Source organism: Trachinotus anak, unplaced genomic scaffold (assembly GCF_046630095.1).
Source record: "Trachinotus anak isolate AG129_WGS33_773 ecotype Australia unplaced genomic scaffold, CSIRO_AGI_Tana_v1 ptg000026l, whole genome shotgun sequence".
Classification (NCBI taxonomy): domain Eukaryota; kingdom Metazoa; phylum Chordata; class Actinopteri; order Carangiformes; family Carangidae; genus Trachinotus; species Trachinotus anak.
The window spans coordinates 13711340-13734843 of NW_027273877.1; the positions used below are offsets into that span (position 1 = coordinate 13711340).

Below are 23504 nucleotides of genomic sequence, written 5' to 3' on the forward strand. Positions count from 1 at the left end.
TACATCTCCTCTCTCAGGCTTCTCTCTGGAGCTCTAGTAACAACGGGTCAGTCAGCCAATCAGAAGAGCGTTTTTGAGCCTGTCCTCTGATTGGCTGACTGTTTTCCAAATGATCACATAAAAGTGTAGCAGATCTCAGGTAAACACTCAGAGAAACCAAATCCTGCAAGGTTGGATGGTGGGTCCAGGTGGGCGGGGACTGGGGCGTGACTGAGGGCGGTGACTGCTTTGTTGTGACATCACAAAGTTCCAGAAGTCCTGACAGCTGGTTTTAAGGCTCAGTTTCTGAATACAGGCTGTGTGCATTTCTCTGTGGACTGAGGCTTTGATACTTTCACAGTATTAATATAGAACCTAGACCTGCTTTATAATCACAAACACATGGACATCTACCTTTAGACTGGGTGGGACCTTTAAATCTCCATAAATAGATTTTTTTTAATCAAATGACTACATGTAATGTGAAAGTGTTACTTGCAGTGACAAACCCAAAAAAAAAAATTACCTAATTCTGGCAGATCATGCAAAGATAACAGTAGTTGAGAGGAGGACAGGATAGAGAGGATAAAAATGTTTTAAGCCTTTCTCTATGAGTTCGTGAACAATTGCCACTTCACTTAGAATGGTACAAAAAATATATAAAATATTATACTGTTATAAGATCAGTGTATAAGTAGTATCATAAGTATCAATCTAATGTGACAAACTATATTTTGCCCTCTATGATTTTCTACTGCTTGTCCCTAAGTGAGATGCTTTGGTTGGTTAATGAGTTTTTCAAAAACGTATTCAGTGGTCCAGTGGGCGCAGACGCATGAGTGGGCATACCTATAAGTGGGTGTAACTGTAATTATGGCAGATCCTTTTGTCTTTTCCCTCCGATCTGAACCTGGTTTCCAGCAGCAGCTGTTTCACAGCGAAAGCCACTGAACACTTCCTGCTCAGCACCAAACAGGAGCCTTAACTTTGCAATTACGGTGAAATTCAGGGGTCATACTATACTATGACCCAAAGGAGCTATTTGTAAGTTTTGCTATTACTACATAGCCAATGTTAGCATTAATAGCTATTTAGTTACTGGTCTAGCAAACTTCATCCCTTTACACCAATTTAAACTCTTGTCTCTGTCACATCTTTTCTTCTACTGAAGTTAGCATGCTAACCAATCAATAACCTCCAATCTGCCCTGACGTAGCTCTGCTCTGAGGATGTATCATAATCTCTTGTCATGTAAAGACAACAATGGCCATCACCACCACCGGCTCCCAGCAAGTAGCCACGTTCAGCAGCAGAGATAACTTACAAACAGCCCCTTTAATGTGTGCAGATAATCCATTCAAAACCCACAACGTTTTATAATCCATGAATGTATTAATTAATTCCCAAATTTATTGTGAATATTAATTATCTTTTAAGTTAGAAATTAAAGGCTGCCTGTAAAGGTACAAATTAATCTTATTATGTAAATTTAAACCCAAAACTGGAGATTGTGTGAGTTTGCACATCCAATCGGAGCTGGTCCATGCGCAGGATGAACAGTCCATAAACATGAAAACTGTGCTAATGCAATGTTTCTTCAGACTTGCCTGATGGAGAGTGAAGCCTGTTTGCAATCTGCTCATAATAGGTGAAGTCTTTGCTTCTTTACTCTCCTGAACAAATGAAAGGATCTTTATTAAATCTTCTCTTTGTGTAATCTGTTATTAAAATGTCTCATAATAATTACAACTTAATGAGCCCACATCTACAGAGCCCAAAATAAATCAAGTAGCTGACATTTTTGACATCATTGTATTTGCAATAATAAAAAACACATTGTCTTCTTCCCTGTAATAGTTGCTATCATAACGCGACAGCTGCTACTGAAAAGACCGAAACATTTGCCTTCATATTATTTATAGGTTCAGGTACATGTCGGTCATGGTTATTAAATTAAATTCACATTTATTAATTGAATTTTAAATGGATCTAAATCAGGAATAGAGATCAACCTCAGGCTGCTGTTATAGCTGGGGTTATTCAGTATCTTCTGGCATACATGGTCAGATATTGTGGACTGAGGCCGTAGTGGAACGACAGCCAATTACAAATCCCCTGTGTGCGCCCTGAGGTATAGTACATCGTATCCTTAGAAAATGGAATTATTACAGGATCAAATTAAAGCCAAGGCCCCAGCAGACTGATGTTTCTCTGGGTTTTTTGCCATTTTGCCGGCTCTAGCCACGAATCCACCGCCCCACCCAGAGACCCTCCTACCACATCAGATACCAGATCCTCTGGGAGCTGGAGCAGAATGGAGGTCTTCTGCCCGCCCACTTCCCTTTAGACCGAGCAGGGGCAGTTATAGGACAGGCCACTTCCAGACTGGATTTTAATGAGACATCAGAAGAATTAGGTCTGGTTAAAAAAAAAAAAAAAAAAAAAAGCGTATCCCCTAATTTCCCCCTCATTAATTAGACAGGATCTGTGCTCATCAAAGGGATCCTGCACTGAAGCCTCTTGCTGAGGAAGTTGGCCGGAGAAGAGAGGAGCTGCTTCTAGCCTCAGGACATTATTGACCTATGAGAGAAATGGGTTGGCCCCAGTGCATATTCTGACCAGAGAAATGGTGCAATAAGGTTTAATGGTTCCTAAGAAATATTGGTAATATACCAATACTGATGTATTCTGATCTATTCAGTGAGGGAGCTGCTTATTTCACTGTTCGCTAGCTCGTTTTAAAGAGTTTCTTTACCTGTATCAGTCTGTCATACAGACAGATTCTACTGATCAGTATTTAATCATGTTATAAAGCTGCAAACACGGATTTTCGCCCCCAGGTTTGCAGTGAGACAGTTTGATTGATTGCATATTTGTGTGGCAATGAAGACTTAAAAGACAAAAAAAGCTGAAGTAATGTGGCTTCTGCAGTTTGACCTCGTCTTGAAGCTCTGTCGGGGACCAGTGTTAAAATATAGTCCTAAATAATTGAGCATTTACTGTGGCTTCACAAACTATTCAGACCCCTTCACTTTCTGCACCTCCGCTGTGTAGATTTCATTTTAAAAGGATAAAATTGACATCTATGCTCATTAAGCTGTACGCAAAGTGAAAACTGTTTCCAAAAGTATTCAGACTCTTTGCATCTCAGAAGCTCCCCATCAACCAGGTCTTTATGGAAGAGAGACTGAACAGAGACACTGTGAGTAGGAGACGTGTGACAGCCTGCTGGAGTTTGACTAACAGCGTTTAAAGACTTAAAGCAGGAGGAACAGGACTCTGGACTGATGAGACTGAAACTGAACCCTATTGACAGAAATTTCAAAGACTATATTTGGTGATACCAGGTCCTGCTCATCACCTGGATAACAACATCCCTATGGTGAAACATGGTGGGGCACTGTCATGCTATGGAGGGGGGACTTCTCAGCAACAGGGACAGGGAGACAGGTCAGAACTGAGGGAAGGATGAAGACCTGATCCAGAGTCCACAGACTGGGGCCACGGTTCACATTTGAACATGACAGTGACCTAAAGCAAGCAGCAGAGACACCGGGGACAAGTCTCTGTCCTTGAGTGTCCCTGCCAAAGTCCATAGACTATCTGTGGACAGACCTGAAGAAGACAGTTCACAGACGCCCCCCGTCCAGTCTGATGGAGGTTCTGTCAGGAGGACTGAGATAAACTGTCCAAATCCAGGTGCTCAGAGTTTGTAGAGACTCACCCAAGAAGACCCACAGCTGACCTGAAGAGCAGATAGATGGACAATCCATCCGGAGCCCACGGCTCACTTTTGCCCTATGGTTCTGTATCGAGTTAACTTGACCCTGCCTGCAACTTCTGATCTCAGACAGGTTGTATTGAGCCTTTGAACAAACAACCACCAATTTCGAAACTGTTAGGATGCTGTCGGCTCAGTAGCAAAATGTATGGCGCCCTGCAGGCACAGAAGTATAAGTCAGCTCTGTTGAATTTTGTATCTACTGTTCATGGGTAACCGTCTTAATTCAGACCAATCAGACTGTTGCAGTAGGAAAATACCATGTATCTGCGGAGGTAGCTGTTGTGATAATTGGCCTTTTAGAATCAGTTGGCCCTTCAGTGGAGAGCTATCGATTTCATAATCACTGCTGTACTTCTGTCTCTGACCTCTACTGTACATGGGGAAGACCGACTTGCCCTGTTTCCAAAAGCATAATTAGAATGGATCTAATATCTTTTTTATATGCGCCCACAGCTCAGCTGTAGCATGCTGCAGCCTCCCCCCGCCTGCCAGACCTTTATTTACCCGAGTAGGCCTGCTGCATTTTGATAAGAACCTCTGTCTGGAAGAATTAATGTAATGCCTACCCAAGGAGAGGGGTTTCAATTAGGGCACAGGACAAATTTGAATGGGATGAATTCAAGCAAAATGCGCCGGCACCTCATCCCCTACATGAGGAGAATACAGAATTCTCCACATTTCTGAAGCCTGCTGCTCGTTTCTGCCTCACTGATTAGCCGTGTTCACACTCGCTCTCTCAGCGTCATCTCCTTGCAGGGCATCGGGCCTCTTTTAGCTTGATGGACTGTCAGTGTGAACTGACTCGCTGCTCATTTGTGCACATTACCCAGTCATTCTTTCTGTGAGAAGCTCAAAGTGTTGCTGAATGCAGAGAAGTCCACAGAGCCAAACACACTCGAGGAGTTATTTCTTTCATTTCTTAGAGACGTTGAACTTTGGGCTTCTGAGGTGGAGGAGAGGAGGTTTGTGTTGCTGATGGATGCTATTCTTTCCTTCCTTTTCCTCACCTTACTTCCTTTTCTCCCATGTCACGCCTCCCCCTGTCCTGTCCTCCTCCATATACATCTCCACTCTTCTCTCTCTGCTTTCCCCCTCCTCATCTCCTTTCCATCCTCCCTCTCTTCTCCTCCTCTTCCCTTCTCAGCTTTCCTTTCCCATCTCCTTTTCCCTCTTCTCCTTACCTCTACATCCTTACCTTCTTCTCCCCCTTCATTTCATCTCCTTTCTCCACGTCTTTGCTGCTGACACCTGGATGAATCCATGTAAATCCCCTGACACTGTCAGAGTTTTTGTTTCTCTTCAGTCCACACTTGTTGACTTAAAGGATTAGCACAGCCAAAGAACTGTAAGCCAGAGGTGGATGTTCCCTTGTACACACTGAACATACAGACGAGACTAAAGGATGGAGACTCAGTGGGAGTGTCAGAAAAAGAACGAGGGAGCAGGAATTCTGTTTCTGTTTCCCTGTTTCTGTTTCAGTGTACAACTTCAGAGTACGAGCTGGAAACTGTTATTGAGTCACAATATTGATCAAGACGCTTATCAGCCCACTGCAGACACATTACCACCTCTTTATGCTTTGGGTTAGAAGTAGGTGGGAATACAACCCCCCCCCCCCCCCCCCCCCTTTTTTTTTTATCAGTATGTTCCAGTAAACTTGATTTGTGTGAGATTAGCTGGACTGCCAGTTAATTGGACTTACACCTGAAGGTTGAATAACCGATGCCTCTTGTGCATCAAACACCCTGTAAATACACAGTTCAAGCTCATTATCTGCTGTTTAGCCTCTGAACCTTCTCTTGCCGTGCAGTGGTGACAGAACCTCACCAACATTCTGGGAGTGTGAAATTAAATATACTTGGGAAGTTGATATGAACACAAAAAAACTGCCAATATTATAGTTTTATAACACCTAAAACTAACCTGTTGTGTCTGTTATGTCGGACACAACAGTCATTCTTGTATCATCTACAGTGACTTTCCTTTATAACTGACTTTTTAATTGTAATAAACCTAATTCATTTTAAACTTACATACTGATCACAGTGATTGTTTTTTTCAATTGGCAGTTCAAGATTTTGCATTCAAATCAATTTTTAATAGTAATAAAGATTAAAATTTGATTCTTGGCTTCAGTCAGTCAGTTTACTTGAAATGAACATGAAGCTGGGAAACAAGTGGATCACCAAAACGCACACAACTTTGGTTTTAACTCCATGAAAGATGGAGGAGGCTGAGGGCTTGAGCTGTTCCTGATGTGCATACCCACCATACTGCACTGCACATGGCTGGCTTAACCTACATCCTAACAGCCTTATAAATAAACATAGCTTTATATAATGGAGCAGCGGCCTATTCTTGACTGGTATCTCAGTGAGGAAGTAGGTGCAACAGACACAGCAAGGATGCTGCTTTAAATCCACAGTCAAATATTCTGTTTTAATGCATCATCATCATCATCATCAAACAAACATGAATCATATAAATCTTTACCCCAGAAATCATCACATGTGGCCCATTCTGCTCAGACTCTCCATTCACACTGAACGCTCCTCACTGCCGTTGCTTATGTTTAATTGAGAGGTAGATTAAAGTTTAAAGTCTACATTTGGTTCATTGTTACATTGTTTTTCCTTCAGCGCAGGGACTCGTCAGACAGTTTAGAGCTGGCAAAGCAGAGTGTGCAGACCTTGAGAGGGCAGGGGGGTGAATCTGTGGCTCTGACTGTGCAGATCTGCAGAACGCTGTCAGAGAGCGACACTGTGACACCAGCGGGACTCAACTCACAGTCCCTCTTGAGTCGCTTATGCAACTTTTGGATCTTTCTGCCGTTTATATCACCATCTGCTCTGGATCAGGAAGTTTCGGTCCTCTAACTTCCTGCTATGATTTTGCTGATTTTGCTCGAGGCGGCGTCTCCTTTAGCCAACATTTTGAATATTTTACAGTGTGTACAGTGAATCCCCACCAAGCCTGCTGGCTGAGGATTTGTCACTTCATACTGAATCATGTGAGTTCATGTAACTTTTCAGCTGTTGGCAGGATAACTGGATTTCTAGGTGACAGCACAGGTGCCAAGTAATTTTTTTTCTGGCTGGCATGAATCTGTAATGAAGTTTACACACAAAATAGGAACAGAAAAAGAAACCAAGTCAAATTAACCTGTTTAATCCCATCTGTCACAATGGGACCATGAAAAATATTTTCAGTTATAAGGCTTTGTTACTGAATGTTCCAGCAGGGTCTTAATTAAATACATGCAGTGTCATGTGCTTGTCACATGACCAGGGCTGTTTACTTCCTGGTTGCACCATGAGAGGAGGAGCAAATCTCCCAAACAAAAGGTTAATGAAGTTTGTTCATATACAAAACAGGACAAAGGTTGTGTTAACTGATCTCAGTACAGCAGAAGCTGAGTAAAGGACAGGTTGTCTAACACTCTTTTAGTGTCGCACCACTAATACTTTATGAGCTTCAGTGTTGTTAACACCATTATCCCCAAACTTTAGTTTTGTTTCCTGCTCCCTTCTTCCTGCTTGTTCTTTCCTTCTCCATCGTCTTACGTTACACTGTCCCTACATTTAGGTAGCCCAGGGTGCCAGTTTCAGCACAGATCCTCAGGAGTAATGTGAGTAGAGGTCATCACCTGATTGGTTAGCAGCACTTTTATTGAAGAAAGTAGTCGTGGACTGTTTGTTAGGTGCTGGCCTGCTGTCTCAGTGCACTCCATCTATTGTGACATTTAGTTTGAGTTGCCTAATACCTAATATCATAACGAAATCTTTATCTTTTGCACATTTCTCCTCTTCTTCTTTCCTCGTTTCCTTAACTGGGCACCTGATGGTTTAGACCTTTTCATATCCATTTGTGTTAATGTGGCACTTGAGAATCAACATCCCTCACCTGTCCCCCAACACTGTTAACCAAGAGTCAAGACTAAACCAACTCACCAGACTAATTTATCATTCTTAACGATTTCACACAACCAAGAAAAAAGATGAGTCTGAGAGACTCCGGGCCTGTATTCACATGAATGAATTGTGGTTTATTTGGTAGCTTTTCGTGATGGGACTGATTTGCATTAATACCGTACAGAGATAGAAGTGTGCTATTTGAGAGATTCCCTGCTCCGGTAAGGAGACCTGTGGTCAAACTACCCCCCGCCCCCTCCCCATCGCCACCAACCTCTGAGGGTGAGGGGAGACCTTCTCAGCAGCAGAAGTCTGCACAAACTAGAAAGTTTGCGCATAGTCCCACCCACATGGTGACCTGATATGGTTGCCCCCCAACAAGACACCACCCTTGGCAGCTGCCCATGTTGCCCATATCTAAATCCATCACTGAATCAGAGAAACCAAATCCTGCAAGCTTGCATGGTGGGTCCAGGTGGACGGGGCTTAGGGCGTGGCTGAGGGCGATGACTGCTTTGTTGTGACATCACAAAGTTCCAGAAGTCCTGACGGCTGGTTTTAAGGCTCAGTTTCTGAATACAGGCTGTGCGCATTTCTCTGTGGACTGAGGCTTTGATACTTTCACGGTATTAATATAGAACCTCGACCTGCTTTATAATCACAAACACATGGACATCTACCTTTAGACTGGATGGAGCTTTAATATTAAATTGACAAGGTCAAGATTCCTTCAGTTTCAGGCTCCTCCTGTTCCTCCTCAGATTCTGTGAAGCAGGGCCTAATCGCTCCAATTAAACACATCGCCGTGCGATAGCATTTAAGATAATTCTTAAATTATTTATTCAGGCTCTCTCTGCCCAACGTGACGGAGCCATTAGAGAGGGTTCCTCTTACTGCATCAATTAACCCTACATGGTTTCAGCATTAGCTTTCTGAGACTTGCACTCGTCATAAAACATAGAAACCTGCAGCTGATTGCTTCAGTGAACAAATGAAGAAGTGAAGGCTTTCTTTGGCACAGATCTCACACTGTGTTTGCTGCAGGACTACTTCCTCTCTCTTAACAGCTCCCTCTTTTATAGAAATCTCGACACAGCACACTATGCTTCATTCAAGCACCACAAAGAATGGAGGTTCACATTAAAGAAATACCAAGTTGATACAGTAGAAAATATAAAAGATGCATGTGCTGCCAAAGAAGCGGTGCACTGCGCCGGATGTATCAGTGAGGAAATCGGAGCAATTCTCTGCAATAATCATTAAACATAACACAACTTGTAATATTCTGAGATTCCTCTCCACTTTGCAGTAAAGTAATTGGCTCCCTGCTGCGGCGCTGACTATCACACAGTCTGCATGAGAAGATGTGTCAGAGTCTCAGAGATGACACACACTGGTTAAAGAGTGGGTTTGAATCCATTGGGTAAACAGATGATCATTTGGGCCGCTTATTATTAATCAAAGGTACTAAAATTAAATAAATGCTAAAATTAAATTGCAATATTTAATACTTGAGTGCAATGATGGGTTAAGGAATCCGACTATTATGCATGGACCCCTGAGTGGGCCCCTGAGCTGACATCACAAGATGATACAGACAAATATAATACCAGGAAAATGTAAATATTCTCTGAGCTGCTCCAAAAGAATTTATTTTAAATCAAGTCAGTTTTATTTTTATAACACATCATCAGCACAAACCCTTCATGGATTGATACAGTCACAGCTGCAGCACCTCCCCCGGAGAAGGGAACCGGGCCCCTTCCTGGAGCCAGAGGGGAGCTCACCGGGGAGCAACTGGTGGCCTGATCATGACACATGGGGTCTGGCCGGGCTCAGCCTGGACCCACCTGTGGGGAGGGACTCTGGGGTAGGGTGCAGTCACAGACTGTAAATAAAGATGGACGTAGCATCTGTGACGTCACCCACAGGTTTCTGCTAGAGTGAGCTGCTCTACCGTCGCCATCTTGTCAGTGGCTGACTCCGCCCCTACCTCCTGCTTAATCCAAAACTGGGCAAAGAGGTGGGGCGTGTGTGGAGCCTAGACTTTGCCGGTTTGTGGGATATGCTCACCCACCTGTCACTCAAAGAGCCCATGCCTTCAATTCTCCATAACCACAGTCCTTAATAAAACATAAACAGGTGAGTTGTATAAAATTCAGCCGTACAGGTGTCATGAAGGAGGAAATGATCTCTAGAGAGCAGAACAGTTTCTGTACCAGGCTGTAAACATGTTTCTTACTGCTGTAAAGTTGGACATTTGAACATGGGAGTCTATGGGGACTGACTCACTGCTGGAGCCAGACTCTAGTGGTCGTTAGAGGAACTGCTTTTTTCTTTTTTTTAGCATTTAATGTCTTGGCTTCATTTTCCAGCTCTGGAGGTTGCAGCTTTGGTGCGATGCCGGCGGTGTGGGGGGCAAAGACGGGGACGTAGACGGGCTGACTCTCAGTGTTGCAAACTAGGGAAGCGAGAGATTATCAGACGTATTGGTTCAGTGAAAGCAGACTGTTGGACTGTTGAAGTGAAAAGGGAGCTAAGTGGGAAGCCAAAACTCCATCTTTGTTCTGACCCTCACCTATGCTCATGAGCTCTGGGTAGTGCCAGAAAGAATGAGATCGTGGATACAAGTGGCTGCTAGCGGTTTCCTCCAAAGAGTGTCTGGGCCCAGTCTTAGAGATAAGGTGAGGATCTCTGACATCCGCTGCTCCTTCACATCAGAAGGAGCCAGATGAGGTGGTTTGGGCTTCTGGTTTGGATGCCTCCTGGACCTCCTCCTTTGGAGGTTGCAGGAGCTGGAAAACGTTGCTGAAGAGAGGAACGCCTGGAACACCCTGCTTAGCCTGCTGCCCCCACGACCCGACCCCAGATAAGCAGAAGAAAATAGATAGACGGAAAGTTAGTGAGGAAAATCATCAACATTTTCCAATATGAGGAAAGGCTTGAAATGTCTGTAGTTACTAATCACGCGTGGATCTAGATACGTATTCTTCACTAATGACAGTGTTGTGCAAATTTCTAGCTTCACAAAGCTTCAGTTCACAAAGACTAAAATGAACTAGTTCACATTCATTTCTTCAGTTTTTTTTTTTTAATTCTCCCATCCATCCTCAGCCCCCACTTTACAATATAATGAGTTGCTGTACACTACTAGTCGTCACCTTTAAAAGACAGGACAAACCGACGTGAGTGTATGTTGTATGTGTTTATCCTGTGAGTTTGACTCAGGTGTCTCATGGTCTGACCCTCTCTTTATGATTTCTTGTGATCATCAATCACTCACAGATACTGAATGTGTCGTTTTATATTTGTTGCTGAAGTTTTGACTTGTTTTTCAGACTCAGTTTTTTTCTGTTGAAATCTGGACTGATTTGTTGATAAGTCCTTCAAATGTTCACAGAAAACCAGGAGCTGTGCTGTAGAAGAGCACTATAAACCAGAGAAGTCCTCAGAAGCCATTGTAAAACGCAGTCCTTCTACTTCTGATGTTTTTTTGGCGGTTGGCTAACAGCTCTTTGGTGCATTACCACCGCCTTCTGGTGCGTGAGCGTCGTAGCCTGTGGCCAGGGTGAAGGACGCTCATGTCCGGTAGTTATAAATGGACATGTTCAGTTCAGCGTTCACCAAATGCTGAGTGCTGTTCATTGAACACGCTGATTTTGGGTGTGGTAGAGCACTCATGCACAACTCTGACTAATGGCCTGATAACAGCACAGTTGAAGGAGGCAGTCCCAGCAAGCAACGAGGCGTTAACAGTATTCAATTGGCAAAACAAGGAAGAGCAGAGGCCCAGTATTGTTTCTGAGAGATGAAAACCTTAAAATATTTATGAGGTTTAAAAGTTTGTTGATGTTTGTTTTGATTGTTTCTAATTAATGGAGAAATATATGATCACCTGGCTGATTTCATTCCTCGGGTTTATTTTGAACTCTCACCCCAAACTTTGTGTATCACTGTTTTCCGGGGTTGGGGTTTTCTTTTGATGGTGTAACAAGATCAATGGTCTAAGACAAAAATGACCCACCATTACTTCCCACAAAGACGCAATGGGTCGAGTGGACTTGAAGTACTCACAGGGAGGAGGACGGTAGACTGCAGGGGGGAGTGGATACAGACTGAAGAACAGTGCTTGCAGCTGTGGTGGAGAGCGTCTATCCTCCACCCGTCTTGTTAGCCTGCAGTGAGGGAAATAACAGTCGACAGGTGACGTTTCAATCAACTCAATAGAATACAGTCCAATTACTGATGAGGTCATTAGCAATAAATGTCTTTTGGGCTTAAGATCTGACAGAGGGCAGGAGGTGAACAGGCGACAACAAAGGTTTAATATGTTGAAGACAACTGGCTGGTGTCTCTGTTCCAGGTTTGTTACCGGACTTGTTCATTACTACTGTCATTAACTTTATGTCGGCAGCTCTGAGTCCTTTTCACAATCACTGATTGTGAAAAGGGCTCACGATCAGTGATCGGGGCACAGGCTGACCTGTCCTGTGTGTGCTGTGAGTAGAGGGGTGGGGTGGGGGGGTACAGGATGTGTGTCTGTGAGCTCTGTCCTTGTCCAGACATCCTTGTTTGTGTGTGGCATCCCAAGGGCATGGCGTAGGTTGGCGCCGAGCAGTCTGGATCCCGTGATGTTTGGATGAGCCCCGTCCGGTTTAAAGCTGTCTTTACTGTTCCAGAAGATATTGAAATTGTCAATAAACTTTATCCCATGGGTGAGCTGCACCGATGGCAGCCACGTATTCAGGCCAAGGAGTCTGTCACAGGATTCATTTCCTTCCCTCAAAGCTGGAATGGGTCCAGAAACATGTGCACACTGCAAGTGACATCCACTAAGTTTTTCCAGTAGTAGTAAAAAATAAGTTTGCTCAGAACCAATTTTCCCTCAAAGACTGTCAAAGAATGAGGAGAGGATAACTGGTAGCATCTCTGGCCCTGTTCAGGCCTGGTGTTAACACCTGATCACAGGTGTCCAGCTCTAGGTTCAGGTGTGAACACACCCAGGATGCATTCAGGACTCATTTGAGATCTCTCTCAGACCACAGTCGGAGATGGTCCCGGCCACATATGGACACATTCTTTTAGCTTTGTGTGTTTATTTGCACATGTACGTGGGGCCAACTGGGATGTTATCTGAATGAAAATCTAAATTTGAACATGAGTTAATATTGTTAGGTTCATTAAAAACTAAATTAGCAAGTAATTTAATATATGGACAAATTATAACCTTAATATTATAACAGTTTATAACGTATTATAACCTATTGCCAAGCTTCTGCCATGTGCTGGATCATATTGTTCATATGTGTCCACCCCCTGCATCAGGCAGATTAGTGTTCTTTTTAGCATGATCGCATGAGATTGATGATGATTGATGTTGATATTGTTCATGGTTCCTGAAAAATACATGAATTTAAAACACACTCACACACATAATGCACACGCTTCCACGTGTGTGCTGAGAGTGTCTCTGTCACATTCAAGCACACAGGCACCGTCCTTTCCCTGACTCAGTGTTTTAATGACTGCATCATTTGTATCTGCTCCACAAATCCTTCATTGCCTGTCACACTGACGCCACTCTTAACCTCACAGAACGTCACGCCATGCCCTCAGCCCATCCGTAATAAAGAGGATGAAGTTGTCTGCTGTTGCAGGTAAAAAATGAGCTGCTCTGCTGGTGTGCATGCAGGAGATAGTGTTGCAGTCGGTGCTTAGGCAGTGTGGAGTGTTTCAGTGTGAAGTGGGATTGAATTAGACAGGCTTCACTGCAGAGAGAACTGAATTTCAAGAGGCTTTATGCATGTAGAACAATGCTGCAGCAACCTCAAATGGAGCAGAGGGTTGAAAACATATTCAGACGAGGAGAATCTAGGCTGCCTAATGAATCATAATTAAAAAAGTACCTCAGTTGAGCACTGCTGTAATTGGATAGCACGTGTGAAGCTGCAGAGTACAGAATACAGGGCTGTCTTCCAAGCTCAACCAGCCACTGGCTTCTGTGTAAATCGCTGGGCTGAAAGTATTTTATGCCACAGCTGGTGGAGCATGGAGCGCTGGCCAAATGAATTTACTCTGAGAACGCAGACAGGCATGAGATCAATAGTAATTAGATTCCTAATGTGTTTCACTTTGCACAAGTTTGTTTACATGGCACAAGTTTGGTTGTAAACTTCCCAAGGTGAAAATATCCATCGGAGGGGAGACGATAAACCTCAAGGGACATTCTGGTTTAATATGTCTGATGAAGTCAGGACATGTCTGTCAGTGTCTGTCCAGAGACAGCAGAGGCTGGAGTTTGTCTTCATTTCCCCCCTGGAACTGTTCTGACTCCTCATCTCATTTGCTTGTTATTCGTTTACAAAGATTTGCAAACGTGCCATGGCACACCGCACACGATTACCGCCCCGCTAAGAGTCGCTTGACAAGTGGCCCGGCCCCTCACCTCCGCATGCCGCGCACCAGATAAGTGAAATGAGAGCTTTCGCTAAAAGGCGTGCAGATTCAACTGGTTCCAGGTAGAATCCTCTTTTCACTGAGGTTGGCAACAAAGACAGGAGCAGTTATAATAGAAAAACCATTCACAAGAAAACAGACCATGACAGCCGCAGAAAACTGTCATGACTATGCAGCATATAGATTTTATATTTTACACCGCCTTCATGTTCACACAGTTCTGTTCTGATTGCTCAACTGGTGTTTCGTTGTTGAACATATGAACTTGAACAAAAAGAGACTGTCCTGTAACAAACGAGCCCACAGGTCGTCTGTCAGCAGGTTATTATGACCTATAGTTAGGTTTTGTTGCTAGGCGACATCTAGTGGTCGTAGTAATGATGACAGGAGCAAAAGGAAAAGTGCGGTGACGCAGTTTATAGAGCGGTGTTCGATTCCCATGTTTGTGTTGTTTCTATTATCAATGACCGTTCGTTGTTATTATTGTAATCAGAGACCTCATAATGTTCAGTTTTTATGAGTGGTCTTTCAGAGAGCTGTTGACTCTTGGCAGTGCCTGACTCTGCCTAACTTTTTTTTTTGCTGTAAACGTGTTTATTTCTGCTGTAAAGTTGGACATTTGAACATGGGAGTCTGTGGGGACTGACTCACTGCTGGAGCCAGACTCTAGTGGTCATTAGAGGAACTGCAGCTTTTGGCTGTGGAATCTTGGCTTCACTTTTCAGCCCTGGAGGTTGCTGCTTTGGTTGCTGCTTTGGTTGCTGGGTGACTCTCGGTGTTGCAGGCTGAGAGACTGTATGACGGATCAATTTGGAAGTTGATGCTTGGTTGTAATGCTGTAATGCCAAAGGAAAGGGCTGTTTGATGGCAAGATTTTTTCTGCTGATCTCATCCACTGCAGTATATCACTCAGCCTCCCTCTTGTGTCAACAGGTACCTTACACCTTCCAGCGTCGAATAACCCAAATTATCACTTTCAGCCCTGGTGCACGACCCTCGGTCAGTGAATGTAACATTTAGAACATGTATGTAGAGTCTGAGCTGAGCACAGAGCTCCACCCTCCAGTGCAGTGAAACTAAAACACTCTAAAACGTACAAATAGACACACAAACAAAAATCTTTACCACAGTAACGAGAGTAACTGAGTTTTTCTGTTCAGCTTTGAAGAACTTTGACCGATTGCAGACAGGGACCAATGAGAGCTTGGGAACTGATAATAGAGGGTTTAGAGTTTTAGCTGTGTGCTAACAGCCCCTTTTGAATAACCAGGGCTCAATTCTCAAAGGAATCTCAAGGCTAAGAAGATTATAAAATCCTGTTCTGCCAAATGAGAATCGAAACAAAACCATGATCAGCCTGAGGAAGATCTTTTTTTTTTTTTTATGTGATGCCCTGGACCAGGTCATTGTAATGTATCACCATGAGTTGCCTTGGTTGCAGTGTATTTTTACATCATATAACTGCTTTTTCTTTCTGAAAAGCTGAACCAACACCGTGGTTTTATGTGACATTACAACATCGTCACATTTCAAAGTCTTGTATTGGCAAGAATTTCGGTTTCATTGGTGGGAACATGTGCACAGAGTTTTGTTCGCAGCATTGTGCGCCTCTAATGTGGACCATCATCATCCCCAGTGTGATGTGTCAGGAGGTCCCGTGGCTCTCAGCGGGGACGCTCCCCATCATGTAAGTGCCACAATTCAGGTCAATTTCTCCTCATTGTCATCTTCACGACTGGTGTTAAATCAATTTCAGGGTCACATTTATCCCGAGGTAATCGCGCGCTGCTAATTGGCCCTGCAGCTGATTGCTGTCAGTCGCTGAGGGAGGAAGAGGAGATCAACGAGACCAGCTGCAGCACCATCGCCACTACTGGGCTCCTGTGGTGGGATGTCAGCCGCTTTTCCGAAAAACGACTTCATCTCGGTCAGAGAGGCGTGGAATCGCTTTCATGCCAAATCCGAGGAGTCCACGTTGATTGTGACCCCCCCCCCCCCCCCCCCCCCCCCCCCCCGGCAGGAAGCGCTGGTCTCTTGAACCGTGCTCGTGGTTGCTGATGAGCTCACAGCAGGGGCTGGATACTGCAGGAAGCTGCGTGTCTCTGATGTACTGAGGCCTGAGGACGGTGACTGCCATGGACACTGAACAGTTTCAAGTTCCACGCTTCATCCTGTGAGGCTGTGCAACCCCATGGGGATGAATCTAATCATAGTATTCTGAAAATATGCATTCTTTTACAATAATATTACAGTTTTATTTATTTTCTAATAATATTCAATTTTTATATATTTATTAAAGAACATAAATCGAGTTAATGAGTTTTGTTTTGTGTGTGAACATATAACCTATCTATAGGGACATTATTTTGAACTAACACCGTTGTGTTGTCTGTTTTTGATGTGGCTGTTAAGATTGAGGATGGTTACAATAACTTGTTGAAACTGTCCCCACTAACGAAGTACATTTTGACTAATTCAGGAGAAAATACAGCTCATTTCAAACCACCAAAACAAGTGTATTTCAATAAATGCAGCAGCAGATGTTGAATGTGTCTTCCAGGTGTGGGGAGGGTCTAACTCTGCATGTGTGGCATGGGTGTCATCGCTTTAGCATGCTGCTGATCGGAGGAATAAGACATGTCGCAACCAGCCCCTGTTGCAACCGTCCCCATGCTCCCTTAAACTGTCACACAGCTCTTCAAGTACCTGTCAGATAGGTTGCTCCAGCGTCTTGGAGAACCTGCCACGGTTCTTCTGTTGATTTAGCCTGCAATTTATTTCTCAAATGCAAAATGTCTGTAACTGCTGTGATAAATTGCCGTCTCAGTTGGTGAAACTTTCAGCCGCACTGCAAGGCGGCACTGTTCTGCTGTCAGCTCTCACTCCCACATTTGTTCCAGTGGTTCGTTTTCACGAGCTGAAAACACAACAGAAGTGAAAACGTCAAAGCTCAAGCAAATAGAGTGAACTGTGTTCGTGTTTGTTAAGCACAACAAAGGGGAGCTCGAATCAGAGAGGGAGGCCAACCACACTGAAACAGCCAGTGAAAATGAATGAAGTTCAGTGACAGTGTGCACACCTTCATCTGCAATTTTTTGAATTCATTTTTACGTCTCACAGATGTTGCACCGGCAGCCATGTCAACACACTGTTTCCTTCATGTTCACCTTTCTATGCATTTGAGCTGACGTGGCTGACAGATGTTTGTGGCCTTCCACCGTGGGTAATTGTTGCCTCGTAAACCTACAGTTCTTTATTTTTGTGCTCCGGTGGCATTTCAACAAGCTGTAAGCATATAATCACCTCATAGAGTTTATGTGGTAGTTGTTGTTCATAATCAAGAATCTTTCCATCAACCAAACCATCACGTAGTTACCATGTACAGAAGAAGTGTAGATACCGTGTGGAAATAAACTAAACGTAGCCATAGGCTCTGCCTGCTTATGCAAATACAGTCTGGATATTTACATTGAACTCCTTCAGTGAAAGTATTATGAAAAACACTATGGGAACAGGAAGGCCACGTACTATAATGATGCCAGATCACTGTACTGGATGTCACTCATTTTGACAACCAGTGGCGTACAGTTCACATCAGCTTTATGTGAATGTGCAGGTGTCATGGCAACATACAGTACAGTACGTTGTGTATTGATTCTGTATTTGACCGCTCAGCTGATCTCAGACATGTTGACTGCTGACGCTGTACAACCCCATGTCTTAATTAGCGTGTGAAGCCCTCACCAGCTGACAGAGACTTTTGTTGGAGGGAAGTTAAATCAAATGAGCTGATTAGAAAAAGAATGATTTTAGACTGAAACTCTGGTACATGCATGAGTGTGTCATCTTAATAAGCACAGCTGGGTGATCTTTAACAAAGCGAAATGAAGCATGAAGCTTTAACTCCTTCCGCTAACTTCAGTGAGCGTGCTCAGCTCTGCTCAGCCTTTGCATTAACGTCATCTTGCAACACGACCACACGGTGATTATTGGTTGAAGCACAGCTCATTTTGGTGCTATACAGCTTAACTCTTTATCAATAGCCCGCTGCTGCTGAGGGATCAGCTCCAAACAGATGATATAGTCATTTATATCATCTTGTGTGTGGCCTGTCAGAGCCCAGTTAAACGATGGATGATATTAGCCCGAGGCCGGTTCAATACCTAATTTAACCTCCCTCTCTACTGTCTTAAATGATGGATCAATCAAACATTGACTCGATTTACATTTCAAGAGCAAGAGACACAGTCACACTGCACACCAACATGGCTTCATACAATCTGTGCTCATATACAGATTTTTTTCTGTCATAAAAATGACATTTTTCTTTTTTTAAGCCTGAGCAGCAACATGATGATGATTCTACTATTTCTGGAGCCTTGTTGTGCACTGATAAAAAATGTCCTGTGTGATTACTTAAAAACAACAAAACAAAACTATATATATATATATATATATATATATATATATATATATATATATATATATATGTATATGTATATTATGTAGATCAAGCAAAACTATTCTTTGTATAAACTACTTTTTTTTGTTTTTTATAACATTTAATTTTAACATTTCTCGGGTCACTTTTGGATTATATGATCTAGTTAATTTTAAGTTTCAAATGTCACTTTTTAAATAAATCGTTGTTTATTTTTTCAATGTCCATCTTGGTTACTCTAACTGAGGTCTATATTTTTTTTTTTTTAAATGTGGTATTGTTTTAAACTTACATTTACTCATATTTTCTAGTTAGCAGATGGATATTACTGAAAATACCAGAATCAGGTTCATTGACAAGTAGGTTTTCATATGAAGAATTTGCTTTGCTGCATAACAATAGACACTTTAGGTAGAAAAATATATAAAGAAAAATATATGAAGAAAGATGAAGCAAAACCAAGTACTGCACATCAGGTAACTTAAATATAAACTGATTTTTTCCAATAAAATATTTAAAATCAAGATCTCATAAATTTGCTTAGCAAAATTCAAAGACAGATGCCTGTTAGATCATATTTTATATATATCTTATACTATATAGATATTTAATAAGTTTTTTAACTACAAATTGCAGCTTAAAGTGGTTTTGCCTTTTTATTTTATCACCATGTCTTGTACTTTTCTGTAGTTCCAGGAATAATTTTAGTGGAATATAAAAATGTACTTACATAATTTTTAAAAGACATATTTTATCTTGAAATATTCTCTATTTCCCTGCTGTCACCGATACTCACTACACTACAACAAATGTTGTTTTACACAACTTAAGAGTAATGACTATTTCTACCAGAGAGAAATCAGTAGAAATCAATGGCTTTTTGAAAGGTTATGGAAAAATACATTTCACACAAATATGGCATTGTGGTATGTTCCTTTTAAAAAAGTGCTTTTGTCTAAACCACAGATGAGACTTTATGCAAATTCTGTTTTTTTTTTTTTTGTGTGTGACAGTGTAATCCAGCCCACCCACTTCTCGGTGACTCAGCTGGCTTTAATAAAGCGTATTTACTGTTGCAGTTTAGTTGGAGAGAAATGTGATTCTTAGGAGACAGGGTTGATACAGCAGTTGAATAAAAAAGGGAGCGAAGGATTGATTTTCTCACAGCCTTGAGGTGTTTATATCTAACAGTACTTACTCTTTTCAATTGCATATAAGCCATGATTGACTATAGCTGCCTCTCATTCCATGTCCTTGTGTAGTCAACAGCACAACATTAGATTGATAGCATGTTGGCTCGTCAGAACAAAAACCTGCTGTAATAGGACCTTGAAAGTGGGTGAAGTAAAAGTTTAGTGAGATACAAACCTGATGAACAGAAAAGATCAAAGCAGAGGAGACTGAATGTGAAAACTTATTAAATCTGACTACATAACCTTGGATTTATTTTAATGTTTGATGGAACAGGAAACAATATCAAGAAGTTTATTCCGCAATATTGCCTCATTTATCGATGCTTTCAGGGTAATTTCTTGCTGTATATCAGGTGCAACTTCTCTCTGAGACTTTATATTTCTGTGTTTATGGAGCTAGACTCTCCATTTTCTCTCATCACCTGTAATGCAAAGGAGGACGCCCATATCAGAGGGAATTTTCACACTAATATCTGAACGCAGAGACACAAATCAATTGCAGGGGGCAAATAGCTTTTTGATTAAGATTCCCTGGCTGCCTAATGAAGAAGGCTCTCTGTGTATATCCCTCCTCCTCCTCTGTAGCCTTATTGGAGGGGAAGTTAGAATCTATTAATATGGAGAGCTCTCGTCTGGAGATGTGGCACAGTTAGTGGGAAACATGTAGACCTTTGGACGTGAGGGATGAAAAGAGGGAGGCATTACAGATGGATGGAAGGCAGTGGGCGTATTGATCGCACCCCAAAACTCATCAAGCCATTCCAAGAAAATGTCCAATGGATCTGACAGCCAGTCCACTCAGCCCTCATGGGTGGCTAATGACAAATCTACAGCTATATGTCATATAACCATAGGGCAGGCTGTGGCATTTATCAGCAACTCCTGTTGCAAACTCTTCTTTTTTTACACCCACTCTGAGAGCATTCAAATGTAGTCCTGGTGAGGCCGTGATGCCAACAGAAAGATGGAGGTCAGGGAAGCTGCAAACAAACAAACGTGAGTGTAGACAGGAAAATCTTAAAGGTCACGTATAGTCTAAAGGTAGATGTCCATGTGTTTGTGATTATAAAGCAGGTCTAGGTTCTATATTATTACCGTGAAAGTATCAAAGCCTCAGTCCACAGAGAAATGCACACAGCCTGTATTCAGACACTGAGCCTTAAAACCAGCCGTCTGGACTTCTGGAACTTTGTGATGTCACACAAAAACTGTCACTGCCCTCGTCTGCTTCATTCAAGTACCAGGCGGTAGTCTCAATTATCCTGTGGATATTACTCCTGACTCACTGCTGCAGTTTAGTTTAGTTACACCACTTTTAGTGCCAATCAGTGGTAATAATTATTTGGCATTTTGACTTAAATACTTGAGAATGAGAGACAGAAAGAGACCAGCAATATGACACCTTCCGTTATGGTCTCTATGTCTAGGCCATGTTGTAGCCATTAAAAATATAAATGTATTTTTTCAACAATTTTACCAGCTGCATGTGGAGACAGTGGCATTTCAAATGCATTTTCTGTCAAAAATGAATCAGAAATGAATTAAAAATGAAGAGAAATCCATCGTTCATATATCCCGCAAACTCTGCATAAACAGACAGAGCTGCAGTAGCAGCGACGGCAGCCGCGACGCACACGCAAACGCATCCAGTGTGTCTCTGAGAACACAGAACCAAACAGAGAACCAGAGCCAGCAGCTTCAGAAACTCCCTCCACCACATTTTTTTAAACATCGGGACAATTTCTGTAATTTCCCATGACCAATGTGTGTTTGTGCCAGTGATTGCATCACTATTAATACCTTCCAGAAGAGTCTGAAAACGGCCTCTGCTTTCTCATTATCAAAACGATTATCATGGTTCTTCGCTGTCTATGTTGGTCGGCTTTTCACCCCACCTTCGAGTGTCCCTTTGAGTGATTCTTCTTGTTGTTGCCCCTGTCTTGATAAAATGACATTAAAGCTCATTTTCCATAAATAATTTCATCCTAACAGAGACTCCTGGTCACCAAAGCTGAGCCAACCTTGGTTGAGAGGAGTGTCCTGATGAAGAATGCTTGGTTTCAAGTAGGAAAGCCATTTGTATCTATTTGATCAAGTAGGACTCATCTGGGTCATATCACATTAAGGCACTTGAGTTCACTGAAAAAACTCTATAAGTAAATGTGATTTTTGAAGTAGCACTCTGGTTTTGTTTATCATGGACTTTTATCCTGCATTGAATCTGTGCTGAAATTAAATTGAGTCATTGCTGGGCTGAATTGGAAAAACCACTACCACAGAATATCACATGAATACATTTGAACATAAAGTTGATAAAGCTTTTCTGGGATGTTGCAGTTAATAAGAGATGTGTCTATAATATAATATATATCTGAAGATGTGGTAGCTCTTAGTGATTTTTATAGACTTTCTGACTTAATGATGTCCTCTTCAATCATAAACTAGAGAAATGCACTAATTGTTTTCCAGAGGACCAGTGGAACCTCTTGAACGACCCCTGCATGTCCCTGGACCCCACTTTGAACACCCCACTGGTGTATCCATCATCCTCTCCATGTGTCCGGCAGTGACTCTGCTCTCTGTTTGCCCTCTCTGGTTTCATAAGAGGCTTTCTGTGTCAGTGAATTTTCTGCACCCATGCCTCCCATCCACACACTAACCCCAGGGGCGCAGCCTTGTTTTATGCATGTCCTCTCCCCGTCGCGAGGCCCATAAATGGTCTCTCAGAGGGGAGAAGTGGGCCACTTCTGCTGCATGCCACTCACATGGGAAGTGCAGGGCAGCTGAATGCCACTGATGGTTCTGCCCGGAGTCCTGTTTACTGTGTCTGATTAACCCCCCCTCCCCACTCCCGTCCCCTTCCCTCATGCCTGCTCCCTTCCTTAATATACTCTCACAAGCTGTACACTCTCTGACTCCAGGAAACTGGCTGTAAATCATTGATTGTATGGGTCATGGACTGAGCAACTGCTTGATTTTTTTATTTTATTTTAGGCAAATATCATCAATGAATCCATGACTCAGACTCAGCCCGTGGAAACGAGGGTAGAGGAGGTTGGCCGGGAGATACAGCTTTGCTTGACATCCAGGCAGACGTTCATGGGATAAAGGGCAAATCATAAGTGTTGTTTTCTTGTACAGATTAAATCCATTCTTGACTTGTCCAGACTGAATCAGGTTCCTGAGTATTTTATATGACCCTGTTCACCTGTGTTTTCTTATAAAGGACCCTAACCCCCTCCCCTGTAAGTAGTTTGTAATGTGAAAGCAAACGAAACGACCACAAGATTTTTTAATAGATGTGATTTTAGCCTAATTTCAAAAACTAAATTACATTAAATCTACACGTTTCCTGATCAGTTTGTTGTGCTGTGTTTCTGTCCTACTTCATACACTGTGGCAGTCCATTAAAAAGTGCGAGACACAGTAATATCTTCATAGACACCTGAACTGTCCAGTCAGTGAGTTACCTGTCAGTCTGTAGAATCCATTCCAAGTGTTTTAAAGATGTTTCAGTCTGGATCAAAGTGGAGGACAGACCAACAGATCTCTATTAAGATCTAACTACTGTCAATACTATTCACATCACTGACTGTAGGTTTGCAGGTCTGTAATCAGAACAAACTAAACAGGTCATAAAGCTTTCAAATAGCTACAAGCTAACAGTAATTCCACATTCTTTCCCACAAACTCCCAGGAATCCTGTTCTAACAAATACAAGCACATTTTCAAAGACCCCT

General features: G+C 42.5%; 1 long non-coding RNA gene across 1 annotated transcript; it reads left to right on the forward strand.

Annotated features, from left to right (window-relative positions):
- The first annotated feature begins 12828 nt into the window (after positions 1-12828).
- On the forward strand, positions 12829-23261 carry LOC139609923 (uncharacterized). The gene is made up of 4 exons (XR_011685403.1): positions 12829-15817; positions 15887-16832; positions 21757-21828; positions 22234-23261. It is a non-coding gene; the product is annotated as an uncharacterized lncRNA (long non-coding RNA).
- Positions 23262-23504: the final 243 nt, after the last annotated feature.